Genomic DNA, 24048 nt, shown 5'->3' with positions numbered 1-24048 from the left:
AACCGCCAACACTGCTGTACATATGGGCGACTGTAGAGGCAACTTGGCTCAGTATTTCTGCGGGGACTTCCAACGACTTGTTGAGTCCATGCCACATCGAGTTGTTGCACTATCCCGGGCTAAAGGTGGTCCGACTCGATATTAGGAGGTACCCCATACTTTTGTCACCTCAGTGTACGTCAAGAAGGAATGTCTAACTTTGCTGAAAGCTTTCTTGGTGTCGAAAATATTGCTTCTATGCTGCTTCCTATCCTCGTCATACACACTGTATAAGTGCTTGTGTGTCGTGATGTACCTCTGCACGTTTTAGGCTGCTGTTCGCACAGCCTCAGGGACAGGAATAAGTTACTGTGTGGACAACAGCAAGCATAGTTGTTATAAGTCACAGGATTTAACCGAGACTTGGGACAGACAGATTCAGCTCCCACCAATGCCTTATCCAGGGCTCGTATCAGAAGCCTCTCTGAGAACAGTTCAGTGACTTACGACGCTGCCTGCTTCCGTAGTGCCTTATGATTAGAGTCATATATATTCGAGAAGCGAAGATTCGCATAATATATTCCCCACGTAGGTTGCGATTTGTGCTGAAAGTTGATTCGACGAACCTTATACTTAAGGCAGCGTCCTGCGTTAACACATGCAACAAATTATTATATTAGCAGAATTTATTGGAGCTCCTGAATGATGCATCCAGGGGCAACTCTTGGAAAATAGAGAAGCTGTAAACTTTCTGAGTAAAGTTGATCTGCAAACTGCTAATTGGGCTAGGAGTATTATATCCTTAAGTAGTCAATCCATTAAGTAATGAAGAGTATAACACAGTTCGAAAGCTCGTCAATCCGCTTCTATTGTTTCGGTGACATGATTTGTATTGCAAGGTATAGTACTCAGTTTTAGTGAGAAGCCTGTAATATTTTTGTTGCCTCAATCGACTTAAGAGTATTGCTTATACGAGGACTAATAGTACTAGTTTCATTTACTTCCAATGTTGCCTTCTTATTAGAAACACGAATGAGATACACAACCTGTCAGTTCGCTTCCGCACGTACCTTAATCTAGCTGATTTTGTCTGTCTGGTATTTGCACGATATATAAATGGTGAGTGAATTTCGGAATCATAAGTCATCTCGTGATGGACAATGCTGCATGAGTAATTTATTTCAGTGCGTTTTCAGAGACCACGGACTTTCATATTTACGTAAAGCACACGACTGTGCTACAGCGAATGAATATTACACGATCCACTCACATTAATGTGACCACCGCCTATGTTTGACGTCAACATGGAATAGCAGACAGATGACAGGGGGAAGCACTAGCAGTGGAGGGTATATAAAGCGTGTCGAGTGGACGCAGAATAGGTTGCAGTCGGTCGTAATGGGAAAACGGAACAATTTATCTGACGTCCGAAAGAGCATGATGACTGGCAAAGGTGGAAGCATTTCGGAAACGGTTAAGTCTGTAAACTGATCACGTGCTGCCGTGGTTAAAATATACCTTGCATGGCAAAATGGAGCTATCCAAAACCGGCGCTGAGGCAACTGTGGTGCACCACTGGTCATAGATGTCAGGGATGGGCGACGGCTGCGGAGATGAATAAGGGCGAACTGACGTGCAACTGTTGAGCAACGACTGGCCAGAAGAAACCAGGGGCTACCCACGGTGTCTCCTCACCGGCCGTTCAGCGAACGTTGCTGCGCATGGGCCGCCGTAGCAGGCGTCTGGTACAAGCACCAGTGCTCACTGCTATTCATCGACAGCGAAGCCTGAAATTTGCACGGCAATACTACAACTGGACGTCTACCGACTAGCGACAGGTAGCCTTTTCAGATGACAGACGGCCGTTGGCGTGTACGGCGTGAAACGTGTGAAAGCACACCCTGCAATAATCGCCAGCAGGGTCAAAGTCGGAGGAGGGAACGTTACGGTCTGGGGGAATCTTTTCGTGGCATTCTCTTGATGATCTCGTCATTATGCAAGACACACTGGACCAAAACAAGTACGCATCTCTCCTTGGAGACTACATCCACCTCTACATGCAGTTTTCTGGTCACATTGGCATCTACCAGCAGAACAACGAAACGTGTCACACAGCTTACAGTCTGCGTGCACGGTTCGATGAGTTTACCATATTCCCCTGACCACCAAATTCCCCATATTTAAACCCAATCGGGAGTTTGTGGGACTGTCTCGACCGGGCTGTTTGGACCACGGGTCCTCAACTAATAAACCTAGCGCAGCTGTCCATGGCGTTGGAGTCGGCATGGCTCCACATCCCTGTCGGCACCTTCCAGAACCTCACTGACTCTCTTCCTGCAAAATTTCGCAGCTGGAGGGTATGGTGGTGAATGGTAGGCTAAGTGGGTCCAACACACTTTACAGTTAAGAAAGACTACTATTGACTTCAATACATGAACGTAGCGAGGTAGCCATGCCTCTCTCTGTTGTCCCCGGCCAACGCTGATGTACCGGCGGTGGCTTCTGCCCTTCCTGCTGAGCTGACACCCTGCGTCGCTGATGCCATCCCGTCGCAGGTCGGCAACCTTTAGAGGCCATGGCCGTCCACGGCATGGAGCCTGCATGGCCCCTCTCTCTGCTCCGGCAACGTGGGACGCAGCTAGTGTCCAGAGATGGAAAGTGATCGCCTGTCTCCAAATTCAGACTTATTTTAAGCCTCTGGTGTGCATTTTTCACTAAAACCCGGCTCTTCGTCGTCTATAACAAGAGACTTGTTCTGCTGTTGTGACATCACTTCTCTTGCTACGCAGCGACTGCTGTGCAGTTCACTTTACTGCTGCATTCAGTTATGTTGGCTTTGCAATCCTCTTGCGTAACTGTTATTGTGACCCATACGATGCCACACGAGCGGCTACCGACTTACGACCGTTAACGCAATGCTCCACGTTGGCTTCCACACTACTTCTCATTACTTTTCTTAAAAACACAATTTTTGCTCAAAGACCCTCTTGCGCCGACTTAGTTCTCTTCTATAATTACCTTTACTCTCAATCTGTAAAACAAGGCCATAATTCTTAATCGACTACTCTCAACTACTACGCAAGTTATTATAGTAATCTCTGCCCGAGGACTGGGCGTTTGTGTTATCCTCATCATTTCACCATCATCATCATCATCATCATTCGTGACAGTGGCTGGATTGGATTGTGAAAAAACTGGACTATGTAAAAATTGGAACACTGTACCGGCGCTGATGACCGTGCATTTGAGCGCCCCACAAACCAAACATCATCATCATAATCATCGTTGCTACGTGGGAAGAAAACAACACCTGTTTCCAATCGATAGCCTGTGTTACAATCGTGAACAGAACAGGTTATTTCCGCTAGTCAATGAGAAACAACTCTATGAGCAAAATTATCATATGGTATCTAGCTTGTCTTTGGAAAATAAAAGCATAAAAAGTAAGTGTTTAGTGACTGCATGACACTAGATACCTCGTGAGTCACAGAAGATGCAGACACCCGTTTTGTAACTGTTGTGGACTATATATAATTAAACTGATATTGGTAAGAGCTCGAGTTTCTTTGAGAGATCTGGTTTCCTCGAAATGTAGGAGTCATTCATGGTTCACAGTCCTCAATTATCATTAGCATTTATTTGTTAACAGTTGGGTGCTATTTGTAACCCTTATCAAACTTGGAAGTATCGCAGGTGTTCAGGTCCAGCTGATAGCGTAGCTCGAGTTTTCAGATAGATCAGAAAAATAAGATTAGATTTGGCTATTCGTACCTAAAGACGACGAGTTTTGAAGAGGCAAACGGGTATGTGAAGCCTGCCATGTGTTGGGACAGTTGAAAACAGTTTTAATGTGATAGGAAGTTTTGAAACGGCGCACAATATACTGAAGAGTGAAAAATTCATTCTAGAATTCACCCCAGAAGCTGTGACTAAGCAATTTCTCCACGATATCGTGTCTTCTAGGAGTGCTAGTTCAGCGATATACAGCGTGTTTCAGAAGCGCCGTGTTTCTTGACTTCCGCAAGGCGTTTGATACAGTTCCCCACAGTCGTTTAATGAACAAAGTAAGAGCATATGGACTATCAGACCAATTGTGTGATTGGATTGAGAGTTCCTAGATAACAGAACGCAGCATGTCATTCTCAATGGAGAGAAGGCTTCCAAAGTAAGAGTGATTTCAGGTTTGCCGCAGGGGAGTGTCGGAGGACCGTTGCAATTCACAATATACAGGCTGAGTCACCTAACATTACCGCTGGATATATTTCGTAAACCACATCAAATACTGACGAATCGATTCCACAGACCGAACGTGAGGAGAGGGGCTAGTGTAATTGGTTAATACGAATCATAAAAAAATGCACGGAAGTATGTTTTTTAACACAAACCTACGTTTTTTTAAATGGAACCCCGTTAGTTTTGTTAGCGCATCTGAACATATAAACAAATACGTAATCAGTGCCGTTTGTTGCATTGTAAAATGTTAATTACATCCGGAGATATTGTAACCTAAATTTGACGCTTGAGTCCCACTCCTCCGCTGTTCGATCGTGTGTATCGGAGAGCACCGAATTACGTAGGGATCCAAAGGGAATGGTGATGGACCTTAGGTACAAAAGAGACTGGTACAGCACATTACGTCCACATGCTAACACCTTTTTATTGGTCTTTTTCACTGACGCACATGTACATTACCATGAGGGGTGAGGTACACGTACACACGTGGTTTCCGTTTTCAATTACGGAGTGGAATAGAGTGTGTTCCGACATGTCAGGCCAATAGATGTTCAATGTGGTGGCCATCATTTGCTGCACACAATTGCAATCTCTGGCGTAATGAATGTCGTACACGCCGCAGTACATCTGGTGTAATGTCACCGCAGGCTGCCACAATACGTTGTTTCATATCCTCTGGGGTTGTACGCACATCACGGTACACATTCTCCTTTAACGTACCGCACAGAAAGAAGTCCAGAGGTGTAAGATCAGGAGACGGGCTGGCCAATTTATGCGTCCTCCACGTCCTATGAAACGCCCGTCGAACATCCTGTCAAGGGTCAGCCTAGTGTTAATTGCGGAATGTGCAGGTGCACCATCATGCTGATACCACATACGTCGACGCGTTTCCAGTGGGATATTTTCGAGCAACGTTGGCAGATCATTCTGTAGAAACGCGATGTATGTTGCAGCTGTTTGGGCCCCTGCAATTAAGTGAGGACCAATGAGGTGGTCGCCAATGATTCCGCACCATACATTTACAGTCCACTGTCGCTGTCGCTTTACCTGTCTGAGCCAGCGAAGATTGTCCACGGACCAGTAATGCATGTTCCGTAGATTTACTGCCCCGTGGTTTGTGAAACCCGCTTCATCGGTAAACAGGTAGGACTGCAACGCATTCTCTGTTAATGCCCATTGACAGAATGGCACTCGATGATTAAAGTCATCACCATATAATTGCTGATGAAGTGAAACGGGTGAAAGCGGTGACGATGCAGTATGCGCATGACACTACTTTGACTCAGTCCACCGGCTCTCGCAATGTCCCGTGTACTCATGTGTGGGTTCATGGCAACAGCAGCTAACACACCAACTGCACCCGCTTCTCCTGTGACGGGCCTGTTACGGACCCGTTTGCGTGCTACGACCATACCTGTTGCATACAGTTGGCGGTAGATGTTTTGCAATGTGCGGCACGTTGGATGCTCTCTGTCCGGGTACCGTTCTTCATACTCCCTGCAGGCTTCAGCTGCATTTCGTTGACATTCGCCATAGATGAGTATCATCTCCGCCTTTTCAGAGTTCGAATACACCATTTTCACAGTTCCTACAACACTACACTATCACAGACGTCTGGTAACACGGTGGACTACAGTTGGTCTGCGTGCGGAGACGAATGCAGAATAACAATAGCAGCAAGCGCTACATGCGGACACTGCGACAGCTAGACCAAACCACAACAGTGCACTACAGCCACACTCGTAAACACGGTCGTCATCGTAAACATGTCCCTGCAGATGCTGCTCGCCGACCGTGGCCCGTGTTTGTTACAACACGCAACTGAACGTCGGAGGTTTCTAGCGTCAACTTTAGGTTACAATATCTCCGGATGTAATTAACATTTTACAATGCAACAAATGGCACTGATTACGTATTTGTTTGTATGTTCAGATGTGCTAACAAAACTAACGTGGTTCCATTTAAAAAAACGTAGGTTTGTGTTAAAAAACATACTTCCGTGCATTTTTGTATGGTTTGTATTAAACAATTACACTAGCCCCTCTTCTCACGTTCGGTCTGTGGAATCGGTTCGTCAGTATTTGATGTGGTTTACGAAATATATCCAGCGGTAACGTTACGTGACTCACCCTGTATATAAATGACCTTGTGGATAACATCGGAAGTTCATTGAGGCTTTTTGCGGATGATGCTGTAGTATATCGAGAGGTTGTAACAATGGAAAATTGTTCTGAAATCCAGGAGAATCTGCAACGAATTGACGCAAGGTGCAGGGAATGGCAATTGAATCTCTACGTAGACAAGTGTAATGTGCTGCGAATACATAGAAAGATAGTTCCCTTATCATTTAGCTACAAAATAGCAGGTCAGCAACTGGAAGCAGTTAATTCCATAAATTATCTGGGAGTAGGCATTAGGAGTGATCTAAAATGGAATTATCATAAAAAATTAATCGTCGGTAAAGCAGATGCCAGACTGAGATTCATTGGAAGAATCCTAAGGAAATGCAGTCCGAAAACAAAGGAAGTAGGTTACAGTACACTTGTTCGCCCACTGCTCGAATACTGCTCATCGGTGTGGGATCCGTACCAGATAGGGTTGATAGAAGAGATAGAGGAGATCCAACGGAGACCAGCGCGCTTCGTTACAGGATCATTTAGTAATCGCGAAAGCGTTACGGAGATGATAAACTCTAGTGGAAGACTCTGCAAGAGAGACGCTCAGTAGCTCGGTACGGGCTCTTGTTGAAGTTTCGAGAACATACCTTCACCGAGGAGTCAAGCAGTATATTGCTCCATCCTAGGTATATCTCGCGAAGAGACCATGAGGATAAAATCAGAGAGATTAGAGCCCACACAGAGGCATACTGACAGTCAATCTTTCCACGAACAATACGAGACCGGAATAGAAGGGAGAACCGAAAGAGGTACTCACAGTACCCTCCGCCAAACACCGTCAGGTGGCTTGCGGAGTATGGATGTAGATGTAAAAGTGATGGTCAATATTCAGGGATATAACAGGAATTATCATTCGAGACGAAAACGTCAAGTAAACATGGCTCTAAAACGCATATCTTAAGAGCTATGAGCAGTTCTTGATCTTCGATACTGTGACAGAAATCTTTTCTACTGGAAGCTCTTTGCTTTCCATATTTTGGGATATGGTATTATGCACCAAAACAAGAAAGGAATGTGTAGTAAACATGCACTCTAAAATGCATATCTTAAAAGTTATGATCACTTGTTCATTAAGAGAGTTGCGTTTCAAAGTAGCAAAGATGAACAAATGCCCATAACTCTTAAGGTATGCATTTTAGAGCACATGTTTACTGGACTTTTTTGATATTTTGGTCCATACTAACACTTTCCAAATATGGAAAGCAAAGAATCTGCAGTAGAAGAGATTTGTTTCACAGTATCGAAGATCAAGAAGTGGTCATAGCTCTTAAGGTATGCGTTCTAGAGCCTATGCGTACTTGAAATTTTTGTTTCGAATGATCATTCCTGTCATATCCCTTCATACTGACCATATTCTGAAACACCCTGTATGCAAGGGAGATTCTATGAAGTTTGTAAAGCAGGAAACAGGAATGATATCTTGTGTGATTATAAGCTTTAGTAATGGCCCTTAAGATATCCTGAGGCAGAAAACTAGCATTTGTAGCTCTTTGTTTGAACGAATTAATGTCAGAACTTTTATGTGTCGGGCAAATTAATTGATTTATAACAACGTGTTTCAGCAACAGATGTCGACAATAAAATTTCTGAGCCCTCGCCAATCGACAAATGGACCCAGAGGGATATTCACTGAAATTGATGGTTATGATGTTGTGCTAACTACTACTACCCCGTGTTTAATTTCTAGACAAAAATTGTCCAAGAATCAGATCGTGGTAAACTCGTTTATTTTAATGACGTGAGAATCTACACTGAACTGTGATAGCAAGTTCTCGTAGGAAATGGAGGCACTGACAGGCGCATTTGAAGTACAGTAAAATATCTTTTTGTAGTGTTATGTAAAATTTTCCTCCACTCAATACATTAACACTTGAAAAAATTGCAAGACCAGTACGAAGGCTTATGACTGAAATAGAGTTTATACTACAGATGAGACACATATGATAAAGTGAACAGAACTGTACGTGATTTCCTATAAAATGTAGCATGGTATGAAGTTCCTGTGTACTGTAATCAAAGCCTCCGTACCAAACAGTATAAAACGCAATATAATATATATATATATATATATATATATATATATATATATATATATATATATATATATATATATATACTCCTGGAAATGGAAAAAAGAACACATTGACACCGGTGTGTCAGACCCACCATACTTGCTCCGGACACTGCGAGAGGGCTGTACAAGCAATGATCACACGCACGGCACAGCGGACACACCAGGAACCGCGGTGTTGGCCGTCGAATGGCGCTAGCTGCGCAGCATTTGTGCACCGCCGCCGTCAGTGTCAGCCAGTTTGTCGTGGCATACGGAGCTCCATCGCAGTCTTTAACACTGGTAGCATGCCGCGAGAGCGTGGACGTGAACCGTATGTGCAGTTGACGGACTTTGAGCGAGGGCGTATAGTGGGCATGCGGGAGGCCAGGTGGACGTACCGCCGAATTGCTCAACACGTGGGGCGTGAGGTCTCCACAGTACATCGATGTTGTCGCCAGTGGTCGGCGGAAGGTGCACGTGCCCGTCGACCTGGGACCGGACCGCAGCGATGCACGGATGCACGCCAAGACCGTAGGATCCTACGCAGTGCCGTAGGGGACCGCACCGCCACTTCCCAGCAAATTAGGGACACTGTTGCTCCTGGGGTATCGGCGAGGACCATTCGCAACCGTCTCCATGAAGCTGGGCTACGGTCCCGCACACCGTTAGGCCGTCTTCCGCTCACGCCCCAACATCGTGCAGCCCGCCTCCAGTGGTGTCGCGACAGGCGTGAATGGAGGGACGAATGGAGACGTGTCGTCTTCAGCGATGAGAGTCGCTTCTGCCTTGGTGCCAATGATGGTCGTATGCGTGTTTGGCGCCGTGCAGGTGAGCGCCACAATCAGGACTGCATACGACCGAGGCACACAGGGCCAACACCCGGCATCATGGTGTGGGGAGCGATCTCCTACACTGGCCGTACACCACTGGTGATCGTCGAGAGGACACTGAATATTGCACGGTACATCCAAACCGTCATCGAACCCATCGTTCTACCATTCCTAGACCGGCAAGGGAACTTGCTGTTCCAACAGGACAATGCACGTCCGCATGTATCCCGTGCCACCCAATGTGCTCTAGAAGGTGTAAGTCAACTACCCTGGCCAGCAAGATCTCCGGATCTGTCCCCCATTGAGCATGTTTGGGACTGGATGAAGCGTCGTCTCACGCGGTCTGCACGTCCAGCACGAACGCTGGTCCAACTGAGGCGCCAGGTGGAAATGGCATGGCAAGCCATTCCACAGGACTACATCCAGCATCTCTACGATCGTCTCCATGGGAGAATAGCAGCCTGCATTGCTGCGAAAGGTGGATATACACTGTACTAGTGCCGACATTGTGCATGCTCTGTTGCCTGTGTCTATGTGCCTGTGGTTCTGTCAGTATGATCATGTGATGTATCTGACCCCAGGAATGTGTCAATAAAGTTTCCCCTTCCTGGGACAATGAATTCACGGTGTTCTTATTTCAATTTCCAGGAGTGTATATATCATATGTGTGGTGTGTGTATGGGTTTGCAATGAATGCTGGAGGACCGCAAAAGCGTTTCCTATCAACCGTATTCCGTATACTTACGATGGGCGACATCGCAGGCAAATGAGCAGGTCACAGAATCGGTCGTTCTTCGTAGAATACTTACGCATTGAGCGTCACATGTTGCCAAGCACGGTCCTACTGAAATACGGAATCATCACAGAACACGAAAACTCGTTTTTGGCACCGGCGATAGAACCAGGACCCACAGTGTTCCGATCTGACGTACTGACAGCTCAGTTGCGGAACCAGAAGGACAGGCAAGTCGTCGTATACAATTTGACGAAATGTTTTACCGCGCATTGTATCAGTAAAGAAATGAGAAGTTCATGACCTGACTCACTCTACCATTAAAGAGAGAGTTCATATACCTTAGAAAATAAGTACAGAGGGCTGGACTTAAAGAAGAACCATATGTCGGGCATGAATGGGGCCAATTTAAAAATATCGTCGTCAGTACTATGCATAAATCTGTGGAAAGGTCTGGTTCAATTGCAGACGCTTACAAGACATGGAGCGCAAAAAGCATATGATGATATTCTACATGACCTATAACGTCAAGAAAAGTGCAGAGCAGGTAAATGCGTAAAATGTTTCGTGAACACCAAATAAAGCATCCCGTAAGGCTTACAGAAGATATAGAGGCGGCTCGAGAAATCAGGTGGCGGATACTTTTTCAGAAACGACACAATGAAAATGTTAGAAATATAAACGCCAGCAACGGTAAACCAAAACAGTAACCTTTTCACGAGTGCTGGAGACATCCTCGTAAAGGAGAGAAGTTATCTCGAAAAACTTGTTGCCAACTAATGCACCCTGTTTTTGAAATGGGGAATTCTATTGTATTTTCCAATATTTACACGAGCTGAGCTGGTCTAGAGCTGGGAAAAATATCAGCGTGATCTGTTCAAAGAAGCTATCCCAACAGTTGCTTGAAGTGATTTAAGAATACAATGAAAAACGTAATTATATGTGATCAGATATTGATTTGTTTCCTGGTCCTCCTGCATGCGAGCCGAGTGCTTAATTGATGTATCACCTCACTCCTTAATTTCGACATAGCGTAGTGTAGAAGTTGGAGACAGAGGACAAGTAGCATAACCGTATACTGAGGAAGGAAGGGCATCACCACCTATCGACGACATCTCCAGTGATATACTCTCATCATGTGGCGTTGGGTTGCACGAGGATAAATCGCCTCAAACTCTGCATCTGGAGCCACGGAGAGGTGCTAGAGGAGTGGAAGGTACCCAACACTACTTAATTAATGCTCTGCTGTCTATTGTTTCTGGACCTGCCGAAGTGCGACAGGTTATTGTGCGCCCACACGAATGGGAGCTAAGTCGGTACCTGGCTAAGCTAAGCCAACATGACGAAACACAATACCTCGCGGAATCTATGGATCAATCACTGTCAATAGAGAACTGAAACCCTGTCTCAATACAGAGATCCCGGAACTATCTACGAAGCCTGATGCATTTCACGAAGTCCTCGAAAGGCATCTGCAGTGGTAGGTGTGCCACAGGTACGGAGGGCGACTGGGGCGTCAACGATGGAGAGATTAACTGAAAATAGGTCTGCTACAATTAGTCTTTCCAGAGAGAGAAAATGGAACAGAGGAGGATTGGGGGGGTGGGGGGGGGTCAGGAGGAGGGTTGTCTCAGCACTCAGAAGTCGACCATAGCGGCCCCACCTACTGTAATAGCAAAAGAGGAATAATAAGAAGGAGCAATAGGAAGAGGAAAAGTACGTAAAAGACCTTCTACTGTAACAGTGAAGCATGTATGAATTCACTTGATAGACAAAAAGGAATGAAGAATAGGGTTTAGCGGTGGGTAGACAAGGGCGTATACAGTGACGAAATGGTACACAGGACGGGATGATCCCAATCTCTTCCTCGTTATTACAACGTTGGAGTAGTGCAGCGAGTGTGGACCCACATGCGTCACTATCTGGTGACACTATCTTGATGACTGCGATCTGGCAGCCTGCGCTCTTGCTTGCGCCAAGTGTCAGCTTCGGCGCGTCCTCGAATACGACACCAACGCGCCGTTGAATACAACTTACGAACTCCGCTTCAGCGTATGGAAGGCGATCTGAATGTCGACCGATACGCGAGCGAAGTTCTAGGGACATAAAGACTGCTGTGAGATGAGGCGACTCCAGTCGGCATTTAATAAGATGCGAGATGAGTGGAACTGAGGAAGCTGGTGTGCGAAGATAGCTCTAGTGGCGGCGCTAGATTCGTGGCTGTCAACGACGAGGATGGAGCCCAGCATGACAGCGGACTGCCAGGAGATGGATTTTGTGCCTGACGAACTAAAAAGATCACCACTTAAGGTCTGGAAACCAAAGCCGACTCCAAGACGATGTAAGAAAACACTACACGTTACGATTACAAGTAACGCGAGCTTAAATTAGTTCGGACGATCAAAGCCAGAATCGTCGTATACAACCGGACACACAACAGGAGTTCTACATCACAGTCCAAAAGCAAAAACAAAGGCAGTTGTTATATTTGGCTATCGGCGTACATAGGATTCAAGAACAAGATATGCACTACGAAGCTAACTTTTTGTAATGATTTCACTCCATATCTCTAAAGGCAGAGCGGGCTGGTAGGGTAATGACCCATTGTATACCCAGGAACTTTGCAGTCAAGTTCCTGTCAAGCTGGTAGTGTGGCAAACTGAGTCCCAGTTGCCCGCATCTCGTGGTCGTGCGGTAGCGTTCTCGCTTCCCACGCCCGGGTTCCCGGGTTCGATTCCCGGCGGGGTCAGGGATTTTCTCTGCCTCGTGATGGCTGGGTGTTGTGTGATGTCCTTAGGTTAGTTAGGTTTAAGTAGTTCTAAGTTCTAGGGGACTGATGACCATAGCTGTTAAGTCCCATAGTGCTCAGAGCCATTTGAACCATTTGAGTCCCAGTTGAGAATATGTGAGAGGTGATTATAGTTCCAGCATTTGCCTTACCACCAAGGGAAACATTTCAAGAACCTTGTCTGGGACAATATGTCCTACGAGAAAGTTTAAGCATAGTGTATGTGAAAATGAATTTGCTTATGACTCTGAGCACTATGGGCGGTTCTAGGCGCTACAGTCTGGAACCGCGCGACCGCTACGGTCACAGGTTCGAATCCTGCCACGGGCATGGATGTGTGTGATGTCCTTAGGTTAGTTAGGTTTAAGTAGTTCTAACTTCTAGGGGACTCATAACCTCAGAAGTTAAGTCCCACAGTGCTCAGAGCCATTTGAACTATGGGACTTAACATCTGAGGTCATCAGTCCCATAGAACGTATAACTACTTAAACTTAACTAACCTAAGGACATCACACACATCCATGCCCGAGGAAGGATTCGAACCTGCGACCGTAGCAGCAGCGCGGTTCCGGACTGAAGCGCCTAGAACCTCTCGGCTACATCGGCCGACGCATATGAGTAGACACTATACAGTCGTTCACTTACTAGATACGTGCAACCTACCTACGTCGCTAGCGATCGCAGGTATGCGCACGATTATAGAAATTGCCTTTGCCCAATGCGAGATTAAACGCCAGTTGGTGGCGATACAGGCACATGACGCGGAAAAAAATAAAAAATAAAAATAAACGCGCACCACGAAGGAATTATGCGGATAAGATGGTAATCGGCAGATGTAATATACATGTATAGACAAACAAATGATTTCAATCCAGAAAACTTGTATATTTTATTCAAGAGAAACACCTTCACAAATTGAGCAAGTCAATAACGCTTTGGTTCACGTCTGGCCTTTATGTAAGCAGTTTTTCGACTTGGCACTGATTGATAGAGTTATCGCGTGTCCTCCTGAAGGATATCGTGCCAGATTCTGTTCAACCGACACTTTAGATTGTCAAAATCCTGAGCTGGTTGGAGGGCCCAGCAATGCTCCAAATGTCCTCAATTGAGAAGGGATACGGCGCCCTCGTGTGCCAAGATAGGGTTTGGAAAACACGAAGACAAGCAATAGAAACTCTGGCCTTGTACGGACGAGCTTATCTTTCTGAAATTTAAGCGCAGGATGGCTTTTCATAAAGGACAACAAAACGGGGAGCAGAATATCATCGACGTACCGTTGTGCTACCAGACTACTGCACTCAGTGAGATTCCAGGCCGAATGTACCCGACACCACTGCAAACGGGCTTGTTCTGTGAGCTGTCTATTAATGATTCTTTTGGTCACTGAAGCACCAGTTACACGGCGGATCGACGATAATGATGTATCCGTGTCTCTGAGTGCCTCTTTGACGACTGCTCGGCCCTTAGGTTCTGTCGTCTCTCTAGGTCGACCGCTTCCTTATCGATGCTGTGTTCGGCCGTGGTACATCCATTCCTGCCAACACCGTAGAGTAATGACGTAGCTCCTATTAAAATGTCGACCGATTCGTCAATTACTCCAACCTGCTTCTTCGAGCCCAACTATACGTCCTCCATAAAATGCTTATATCTGTGTATACCATCCACGCGCCACTCTACGAGGCATGATTACCGTCCCTTGAGTACACGCAATGAAATTCGCAAAAACTTTATGCCCTGGCATTGACATGTCCCCGGATTACTATCGTTGCCAACTGCTCGGGGAAATAGAGCTGCAGCGTCATACATTCATCCATCGGCCGCCAAAGTTTACAATTTTGCATTTTACATCGATACCTGTATGACTCTGAGCAGTATGGGACTTAACTGCTGAGGTCATTAGTCCCCTATAACTTAGAACTACTTAAACCTAACTAACCTAAGGATAACACACACGCATGCCCGAAGTAGGATTCTAACCTGCGACTGTAGCAGTCGTGCGGTTCCAGACTGTAGCGCCTAGAGCCGCTCGGCCATCCCGGCCGGCTGATACCTGTATGAATATTAATTTGTGAACAATTTGTATAACTACTTTTTTTTTCGTAGAGTGTATGTTAGTGGACCAGCGACAAATGAGGACACATTTTAGCGACGATAAGGGACGTAAATGGAGAACTCTACTAGTAGAAGGGACTTTGACAAAGGGCAGATTATTATAGCCTGGTGCCTGGAAACGAGAATGTATGAATCTGTGAAGCTGGTCTGCTGTTTGTATGTTATTGTTGTGAGTATCTACGGATAGCGGGTGAAGGACGATGAAACCAAGAGTAGAAGACAAGTAGTTGTATGACCTCTGCCCATCTCAGGATGTTCCGGTCGGTCTGTAAATCAGGACAGGTGGCGATCTGTGGCATACCCGTCGACGGAGTGCAATAGTGGTGTTTCAGAGCACGTTGTTGAACATATGGCTCCGCAGCAGAGGACCTCTAATCGAAGGCTGCATTTTAACTCTGGTATCAATCTGGATGGAGACAAGCCTTTTACCGATTCAATGACATAGCTGCCAGCAGACAGATCGAAAATCAGTACTGAAACATTTTAAAAACTTCTCCATCACAGGTCTTCTCGCTGCTTTCAGGATCTCATATAATGAGATCAAAAAACTTTGTACACTTGATAATTCCTATGTTTTCTAATTTCGAAGGGAGAATTAATAATTTTTTATGAATACACAATTGTGGCACAATAATTTGTTAGCTGGGTTTCTTTACTGGTATACTCCAACTGACGTAGTTCCATACCACTTGAGTATGAGACAGGACAGTAAGTAGAGACAGTCTGTTTCAAAGTCTGGTATGAGTAATGACTTACTAATTTCTGTCGAGTTAGATACGCTCGTGTTACAGATACTGTATGTGTTTCTAAAATACTCTTACATCCTAAAGTTATGATTCAAGATTGTAATTCATTTGTAGTATTGGAATGCATATTTTATAACATTTTTCTATTATTTTATTGAATACAGCAGTAAACACAGTAGAAATCAACAAAAAATATTCTCTCATATTATTTAATGCACTCTGGCAATTCTCAGGTTGTTCAGAGGTTCCACTCTCCTATAAATCTACTGGTTTGGTGACAACGATGTCATCAAGACAGATTAGAAGTGCTATTTCGTGTGAAAAAGAAGTTTCTTTTCTGAACTTAGCCGAGTGCAGGCGGCCGTTGTCATGCGTAACAAAACACGGTGCTGTTTTTTTGGTCGTTTTTCTTAAACTGTTGTAGCATCCCCCTTCCTAATCGGCCTACTGGATTGCGATACGATTGACGGTGATCGTGTATGCTTAACGAAATTTTACAATGAGTAAGGCTATCGTTACCGAAGGAAAATAATACCGGTTAGTAGGAGAAAAGTATACAAAAGACCTTTCTGAAGGAAGAATCTGTTCCAAACCTAACCTAAATACCGATGATAATTTTGAAATGGGTGGAATATAGTGCAGTCGATCACGATCCACTGAGGTTACAGTTACGTAATCTGAAACACTGAATTTTGAAAATAAAGTTAAATGAAGTTACTGGTTAAATATGTGACTTGCGTTAACAAAAACTTCGTCATGTAAAAAATGACTTTCAGTGACCTCAGTGTAACGTAAAGCAAAATTTGGAAAAAGGCAAGCATTTTACTTTTGATTATTGAAAGATTCTATTGAATTTACTTTAAGCAAATGAGTAACTGATTTCACTTATAAAATAACAACAATAAAATACATACCAAGCCAGAAGAAGTCACTCGCTAAGCTAAATACACAGTAAATGAAATTTCGCACTCTTAATTTGTGCTGTATCTGTAGTTATTAGTTTTTGGCAGTGAAATTTTACGTTACTTTAAGGGAAAGTAGTTATTACTGAAAACGGCAAATTAGTTAAGCCTCTGTTACGCAACATGAGAATGATCAGTTACTGAGGCAGAAAATTTAGACTGAAACTGGCCATTAGCAAACAAACAAAGCCGGCCGGAGTGGCCGTGCAGCTCTAGGCGCTACAGTCTGGAACCAACGGCCGCTACCGTCGCAGGTTCGAATCCTGCCTCGGGCATGGATGTGTGTGATGTCCTTATGTTAGTTAGGTTTAATTAGTTCTAAGTTCTAGGTGACTGATGACCACAGAAGTTAAGTCGCATAGTGCTCAGAGCCATTTGAGCCAAACAAACAAAATGGCGGTAAACAGTTAATTAATGTTCATATTTTTACGACATTCGGTGGCTGCATGGAAAGGAAACGTACCCTGCTTGGTAACAATATCTGAGGACAATGACGACACAGGTGCCCTTCAAGTTTTAACTATTGCTGGTTATCATTCAAGTTAGTCATGCTTTGTGAAAGAAATCCCACCGGGTAATGCATCTACAAGGTTATATTGCTTAACATTCTCACGATGCTGTAGCTGCGCGGACGACGAAGAATGTAGCCGACGACAATGCTGAACTGCCGCTGTTGCTGCAACAGCTGGCTGAGAACCCCGAGTCGTCTCCAGAGCCACGGATAATTATGGGACAGGCCATAGTTGGAATTGCAGTTACTTCCGCCTGTCCACTCCTACCGAGCTCTTAACGTTCGCGTGTTAACTAATTCGGTGCGCCTACACTGGCGCGATCGTAGATACACACCGCGTCTGCGGGAGCGGCCAACAATCACTTCCGCACTCTTTCATCACTCAAACTGCTCTGCTTCCTGTCTGCTCGCAGCGCGACGGGGACTCTCTATACGCAAAGATAAACAACGGCACAGCTACTGCCATTTCGCCCCTGCTATCGATGCGTTAAAATAAAGTTCCCTTGGCTATTACACAGCAATTCACAATATTTACATTATAATTACAATCAGTTATATACAGTCAGAAATAAATAAACTATTACATCCATTATAGATTAAATATAGTTTCTGTAACAAAGCGTACAGATTCAGAATTAGGAGTTATCAGCGGATATTAAACGCCGAAAAATTTTGGATCGTGCAGAAGGTATTTTATCTGCAGTTTCGGTGTTACATTGTGACCGAAAGGCGATCATTTATTGGCAAATGTGACAACTGCGAGGGACACATACCTGGGGAGCTGTTCGAAGTACACAACCCTCTTTTTGTTCCTCTAGAAACAAATTACCATCTGTTCACACTGACCTTCGCATGAGACGTCTTGTGTTACGGTTCAGCTGTTAATTTCTTCTTATGAAGTTAACATAAAGGCTTTCTTTCTCGTTCCTATTAACAATATTGAATAGGAATACTGGATGAGCGAAATGAGGACGATCAATTAAAAATGCAGATACAGTCACCCGTTTGAGATTGGTTGTTTAGAATTAGAGGAATTAGAGCAAGCAGTACACCTACACCTGATTTACGAACCGTGCCCAAGGAGAGAAAATGTAACATAAGCATAAATGGTATAAGTTCGTCACATTTACTAATTATTGGAATTTCCTGAATGTGAAAATCATTCAGGCAAGAACAATCTTATTTGAATCGAGAGAATCATTTTGTCACGTGATTTCCCCGATAGCACTCGCCCCTCACACGGTACAAATGTTTGGAGCGACCTCCACTGCGTCATCCCTCTGGTGAACCCAAAGCAAACAGTATGTCTGAAATGTTAGACCTCCCGCCACCTGAAATTCTATTTTATAATACTTAAATAGCGTTTGTAAGATTCAAGTGTGCGAAACTCAATACGCAACTGCAAGCTAGATACTAGAACGTTCGTGGGTGAACTACCTCTCGCATATGAGGATACGTCCATCATTGTTGAACGTGATCGTTTTGGTGGTATCGGTGTTATGGTGCCGGGAGACATAATGCTGCGTGGGCGTATTGACCTCCAAATCTTTAAATACAGTACACTCACCGGTCAATGTTATTGTAACACATTACTCCTTCACCATGTGCGTCTTCTCAGGGGAGCATTCGCCATGGCTTCATTTTTATGGATGACAATGTGCGACCGCATCGAACTGCACAGATGGAACGATGGCATGCTCATTAAAGGCGGAATACTTCCTCAAAATGGAAACGTAGTTGGCAGGAAACAAGCATGTCCTTTTCAAACTAACCATCCTAACGTTCACCTAAAAGGAAAGAGAGGTAATCATGCCAGAAGAGACACAAATTCCGACTCTTCTGTGGGACTATGAGACGAGTTGTTAAAGGCGGGAGAAACCACAACAGCTGCGATATAATCTGAAATAGACCATATCCCCTGAAACTTAGCCTGTTGAAAAACTACCTGTGCATCTGAGAGTTCGAAGGTTTCTGATGAAAGAAGTAAGAAATTCGTTTCCATTAATGTTTAAGTATATGGATTTGCATACGTTGTGATAAATTTCTTGAAAAGAAGTTGAACAAGTGCAGGTCGTATTTCCAGGTCAGGCAACGGTATATGAAGTATGGAAATCCATTTCGCTCTGTTCATCGCAATAAGAAACAATCTAGTCGAGGAATTCATAGAAGTAGGGTAGGCGAGGTGAAGACAAACTTCGGAGCGTACATCTGCACATCATTTTTGGCGGAGAAATGCTGAAGACGGCTTTATCTAGAAGTGGATTAAAATGACTGATGATGATCTCTTACCTGCGACGTTTCATAGAATATACTATCCGCAGTGATCACGTTCAGTTACAGGATATATGGGCAGGTAATAATCGTGGAATCGTGTAATTTCTTCAGTGACATTGGCCGTCAGATGCGCATCCAATATCTAGACGGTTACTTTCCTTGCTATTGTTCTACGTGCGTCCATCACTAGTTAACTGCGTAATCCCTGCTCAATTAATTTTCTTAATGATAAGAATAAATACTGTTGGAAGACCTCTGAGTCCTCTGAGGAACTCTCAGCTGTTATGCTGTAGATAAAAGAAACTGTTTTCCATTGTCAATCTCAAGCTCGCACGATAGCCAGTACTGACGTGGCGGTCATTCAACTTCGGTCTTATCGGTGTGCTGGTTCAAGGGTGCCGTCTGTTCGCGCTGTAGTGGGCATACTGATAGGACCTTCATATTTGCTACTGGTGAAAGATATTTGACATATATTTACTAACGTTTATTTTATTCTAACGAGCTTCATGTTCTCCACATGACAGAGTGCTGAAGATGCGTTCCTCTCCGGATGATTGCGATGTATATTGATTGTAAAAACAGCCTCAATCGCGTTTATTTTCTCTTGTGAGCGCTTTCAGTCAATAGGCTCTCACCAGAAAAAATTGTGGCAGCAGCGACGTGGGCACCAATGTGATAGTAAGTGGCATCGGTCAAGTTCTGAGAGGAGCCCTACTCTCAGCTTATATTGTCGCTGTGTTTTATGTTTTTTCGTGGGTCTCGGACATCTCTTAACTGATGACACGAGTGTATTAAATATCTGAAATTTACTTGAAAGGCGTACTGCAGGCCAGCTCCACCGACGGCTGTTCTGAAAATGGACACGATTCGTCCTGAGTAGTGGCCAAATTCCTCTCAAGATTTGTTTAGAGGCGTGTAATTCATTGGCGACTGTGTGTCGAATCAGCAGTCAGTAATTAATTTCTTTCTACGCTTAAGAATTTCTCCACTGGGGCAATAATTATATTCTCGTGTCTTAATTCATACAGCCACACTGAACGGTTAACATACTAGCCTTGCATTTGAGAGTACTGGAGCTGATAGCATCACTTGCCCGTCCAGATTTAGATTTGGAGTTTCTTCAATCGATTAAGCCAAGCACCGGGATGGTTCCTTTGAAAAGAAAACAACCAATATGCTTATGGAGTCTAAAGACGTAGTCGGCGTCGACAATATAGGAGGGACTACACAAGTGTAAACGTACTCTATGGAGAAGACTAGGTCAGGAACATCTATTTGAAAAACCAAATAAATATTTGAAATTATTTGGTATCAACCACCAATCAGCCAATAGTCCAGTCAATTAGTGTTCAAAACAGTCGTTTTAGTAACAAAATTGTGTAAGTTTTTTCTCAACGGTTCTATATGTATTTTGGCAGTTGAATTCGACACACATGTTTGCTGCCTCGTAGGAAGTCGGCTTCATACGAGAAACTCAAAAAACCTTAAAATTTTCGCACAGTTTTCCGTTTTTCTCTTGTATCTCGAAAACTGTACGTGTTTCGGAGATGACCTCTCTACATAATATTACAGCAGACAAAAGTTCCTACAAAATACAACAGTCTGGATGGACATAATGACGAGCGGTACCGGCGCTAAAGTGCACTGAAGAGCAGCGATTTCTTGTCCCTTCTGCGAAAACTTAAAAAACACCCACTCTCTCACCCTATAATTCGCAAATATATTTTCTATAAGAAGTGTCTGTAACATTCGATTTTCTTATAAGAGGGGCGAGAACAAAGCGAAAATTAGGAAAAGACCTTCTGCACCCTGCAGCGAAATGACCCCTTCCACCAGCCTATCTGTCATCGGCTCTATATTTTCGGTGTTACGCTTAAAAAAGGTTGTTTTGTATGAAATGATGGAAAAGCATGTTTGAAGAAGGCTTTAACAAATTACATTTACCAGTATTACGTACATGACACTGAATAAAAAGCTGAATGTGAATTCTATATGCAGTAATGTACATGAGTCTCGGCAGCCGAGGGTTTCAGTATGGTATTGGGAGCCAACCCATTTGATGTCAGCTTCCACTCCCACTGTTATGGACCCAAACAGTTTGTGATCCACTGCTGCACGTATTGGAAAACTCTGACGTTGTACTGCTGGGCTGCAGCTCCAATGGCATTCTGCGGATTGTAGAGGAGCTGAAGGGCTGTACGTCTCCCTAGGTGGAGGAAATATACACTGGTGGAAGCGGGGAAATTCGGACACCCATCATTATTATCAGGAAGTTCAACGTCGTCCTCCACAATTGCGACACTTGTGAGCAGAAGCCAGGGATTCTGCCATCCGCACTATCAGTGTGTCTGTATCATCAACTGCGTGCTTGGAAGCGATTCCACTTTCGATAGAAAACTGTCCTGTGAAACTGTTGGTATCGTGGTGCTGGTAAATTGTATCTCCGTCGACCGCTTTTTGGCTCACCACCTCAAGCGCTCCACGGACTCGGTAATCTTCTGTCCGGCCGAGCACCCCTCACATACAACTGTCGGACTTTGATTGTACTTACTTCGTACATAATGGAAATGCGAGTCGCAAGTCGAAGGTATCCCCAAAATGTATGGAATAAATAGGAATTATTAGATTACAGGTGAAAAGAGGTATTTTACTTTCGTTTTCGGAAGCACACAACCGTCATTGGATGAGAAGTTAGCAATTGGCGAGGTCACCAGACACAACACCAAGAGCTTCTTAAGCGTTCACAGTTCTTTATCGATCATTGGCATACTAGTTTCTGTTCTCGCAGAATCCAAATTTCTCGAATCAGAGACATGTCCAGCAAAAGCGCGAAGACTATAAAAAGGAATCTATCTTCTGTTCGCAGAAGATGTCTCGGACAACACCAGAAAAGCGGAACGTTATCCCAGATTATCATTTGCGGAAAGGTCACTACCTATTTCAGTGTAAGGTACTGTTTCAGCATCAAGAGAACCAGAAATACGTACAAAAATGGATCGCCAGACATACTGTGACTCCACTTATTACCGTCATTAACTCTGTAATGTATCTTATGGGGAAAACTTCGTATTCTCCCGGTCTGCAAGTGTCTTCTGTAGCGTCACTGCTAGGATATTTTATGGTGTAGGTGCCTGATTATTATAACTTGGAATCAGACAAACAAAGTAGAAGATATGGTTAAAAGCTCAGACAAGATAGGATTACAAACCTATCAAACATGGGCCGTTCAGTGGAGATATGTTTACTCATCATGTGGCAAAGTTGCTGGCACAGTCAGCAAACCGACCGAACACTTACAGTAGAACAGGACCGTAATAACATTGCGTGGTCAGACATCTTCTTGACCCGGAAATTTTATTCGTCTTCCAGGTAGAGATCCTTCTCGAAAATTAGTCGGTGAGCTGGTATCTGTGTCTCACTGAGCGCCCGCTCTGTGTAAAATCCATCTCATCCTTAACGTCTGATTCTTCGAGACTGTTAGTATCTTCGCGAAGCACCTAGTGATGCGCAACTCATCTGTCACACGAGTACGCGACGCTGCGGCACAACGGGCATAAAAATTTCGGCCTGTAAACGGAAGACTGTGCTTAGAGGCTGCAATTACACGTGTTTATTAGTGTATAGATTCCAGCCGACCGCGGTGGCCACGCGGTTCTAGGCGCTGCAGTCCGGAACCGCGCGACTGCTACGGTCACAGGTTCGAATTCTGCCTCGGGCATGGATGTGTGTGTTGTCCTTAGGTTTGTTAGGTTTAAGTAGTTCTAAGTTCTAGGGGACTGATGACCTCAGATGTTAAGTTTGAAACTGCTGCCCGACTCCACAAGTGTCCTTGTTCACCTTGACTTCCTCTACACAACTCTGGTGCGTTGTAAACAGTTATCGGTTATACTCTGTATAAATTAATTTTCCACTAGCAGATATAAATGTTACAACGGATCGCGGAAATATACTTGAAATTTTATGCATATAGTTTTTCCTCTCCTCATTACTGGTTAAAACTCTCTCGTTAGCCTACTGGCGCTCTCCGGCATCCAAGCTTAATGTTGTTGCAGCATTCTCATACGCAGGGAGTAGTGGAAGACAAGTTCTATGATGACATAGAACGTAGTTAGGCTCTGAGAACCGTTGGAGATCAATCCTTTTTCTTTTGTGGAAAAATATTTTGGTTCTGTGAGTTGATTTTTTTGCTCGTGTAAACTTCGTTATTCATTGAAATTTACTTCCGTATTTTGACGGTGGTTTGTTTTTCGATCGATACCAACTTTTCACATTTGTGAAGCACATCAATTGATAATTCGATGAATTGTTGACTCAGTCTCATTAAGTCGATGCACAGAAGTCTGAGTGTCGCTTACAAAATGTTGTAGAGAGAAAAACAGATTTCCAGATTATTGTGGTCGAAATTAAATCCTAATTGGTAATGAGTCTGAAATACACTTTGGTCGAGGGTAAGTTATTCAGCGATGACAGACATATTGAAATCAACTATCATTCTTATTTTTTAAATTCAGGTGTGGGATTGCTTTTCAATATGCATACTGCTTACCGAATCCAAAGTAGTCACTGAAAACTGTGAAAATTTGTGTATACCAACTGTCGGACTCAGCGAGATATTTTATATTTGTTGTCGTTTAGATATAGTGAAGACAG

General features: G+C 44.1%; 1 protein-coding gene across 2 annotated transcripts in view; it reads left to right on the top strand.

Annotated features, from left to right (window-relative positions):
• Positions 1 to 24048, top strand: part of LOC126471453 (uncharacterized) — a 306777-nt gene that overhangs the window by 179511 nt on the left and 103218 nt on the right. The gene's annotated exons all lie outside the window — the stretch shown is intronic.

This window comes from Schistocerca serialis, chromosome 3 (genome assembly GCF_023864345.2).
Source record: "Schistocerca serialis cubense isolate TAMUIC-IGC-003099 chromosome 3, iqSchSeri2.2, whole genome shotgun sequence".
Taxonomy (NCBI): domain Eukaryota; kingdom Metazoa; phylum Arthropoda; class Insecta; order Orthoptera; family Acrididae; genus Schistocerca; species Schistocerca serialis.
Note: the sequence above shows the minus strand (reverse complement) of the source record. Positions and strands in the feature narration are given on the sequence as shown.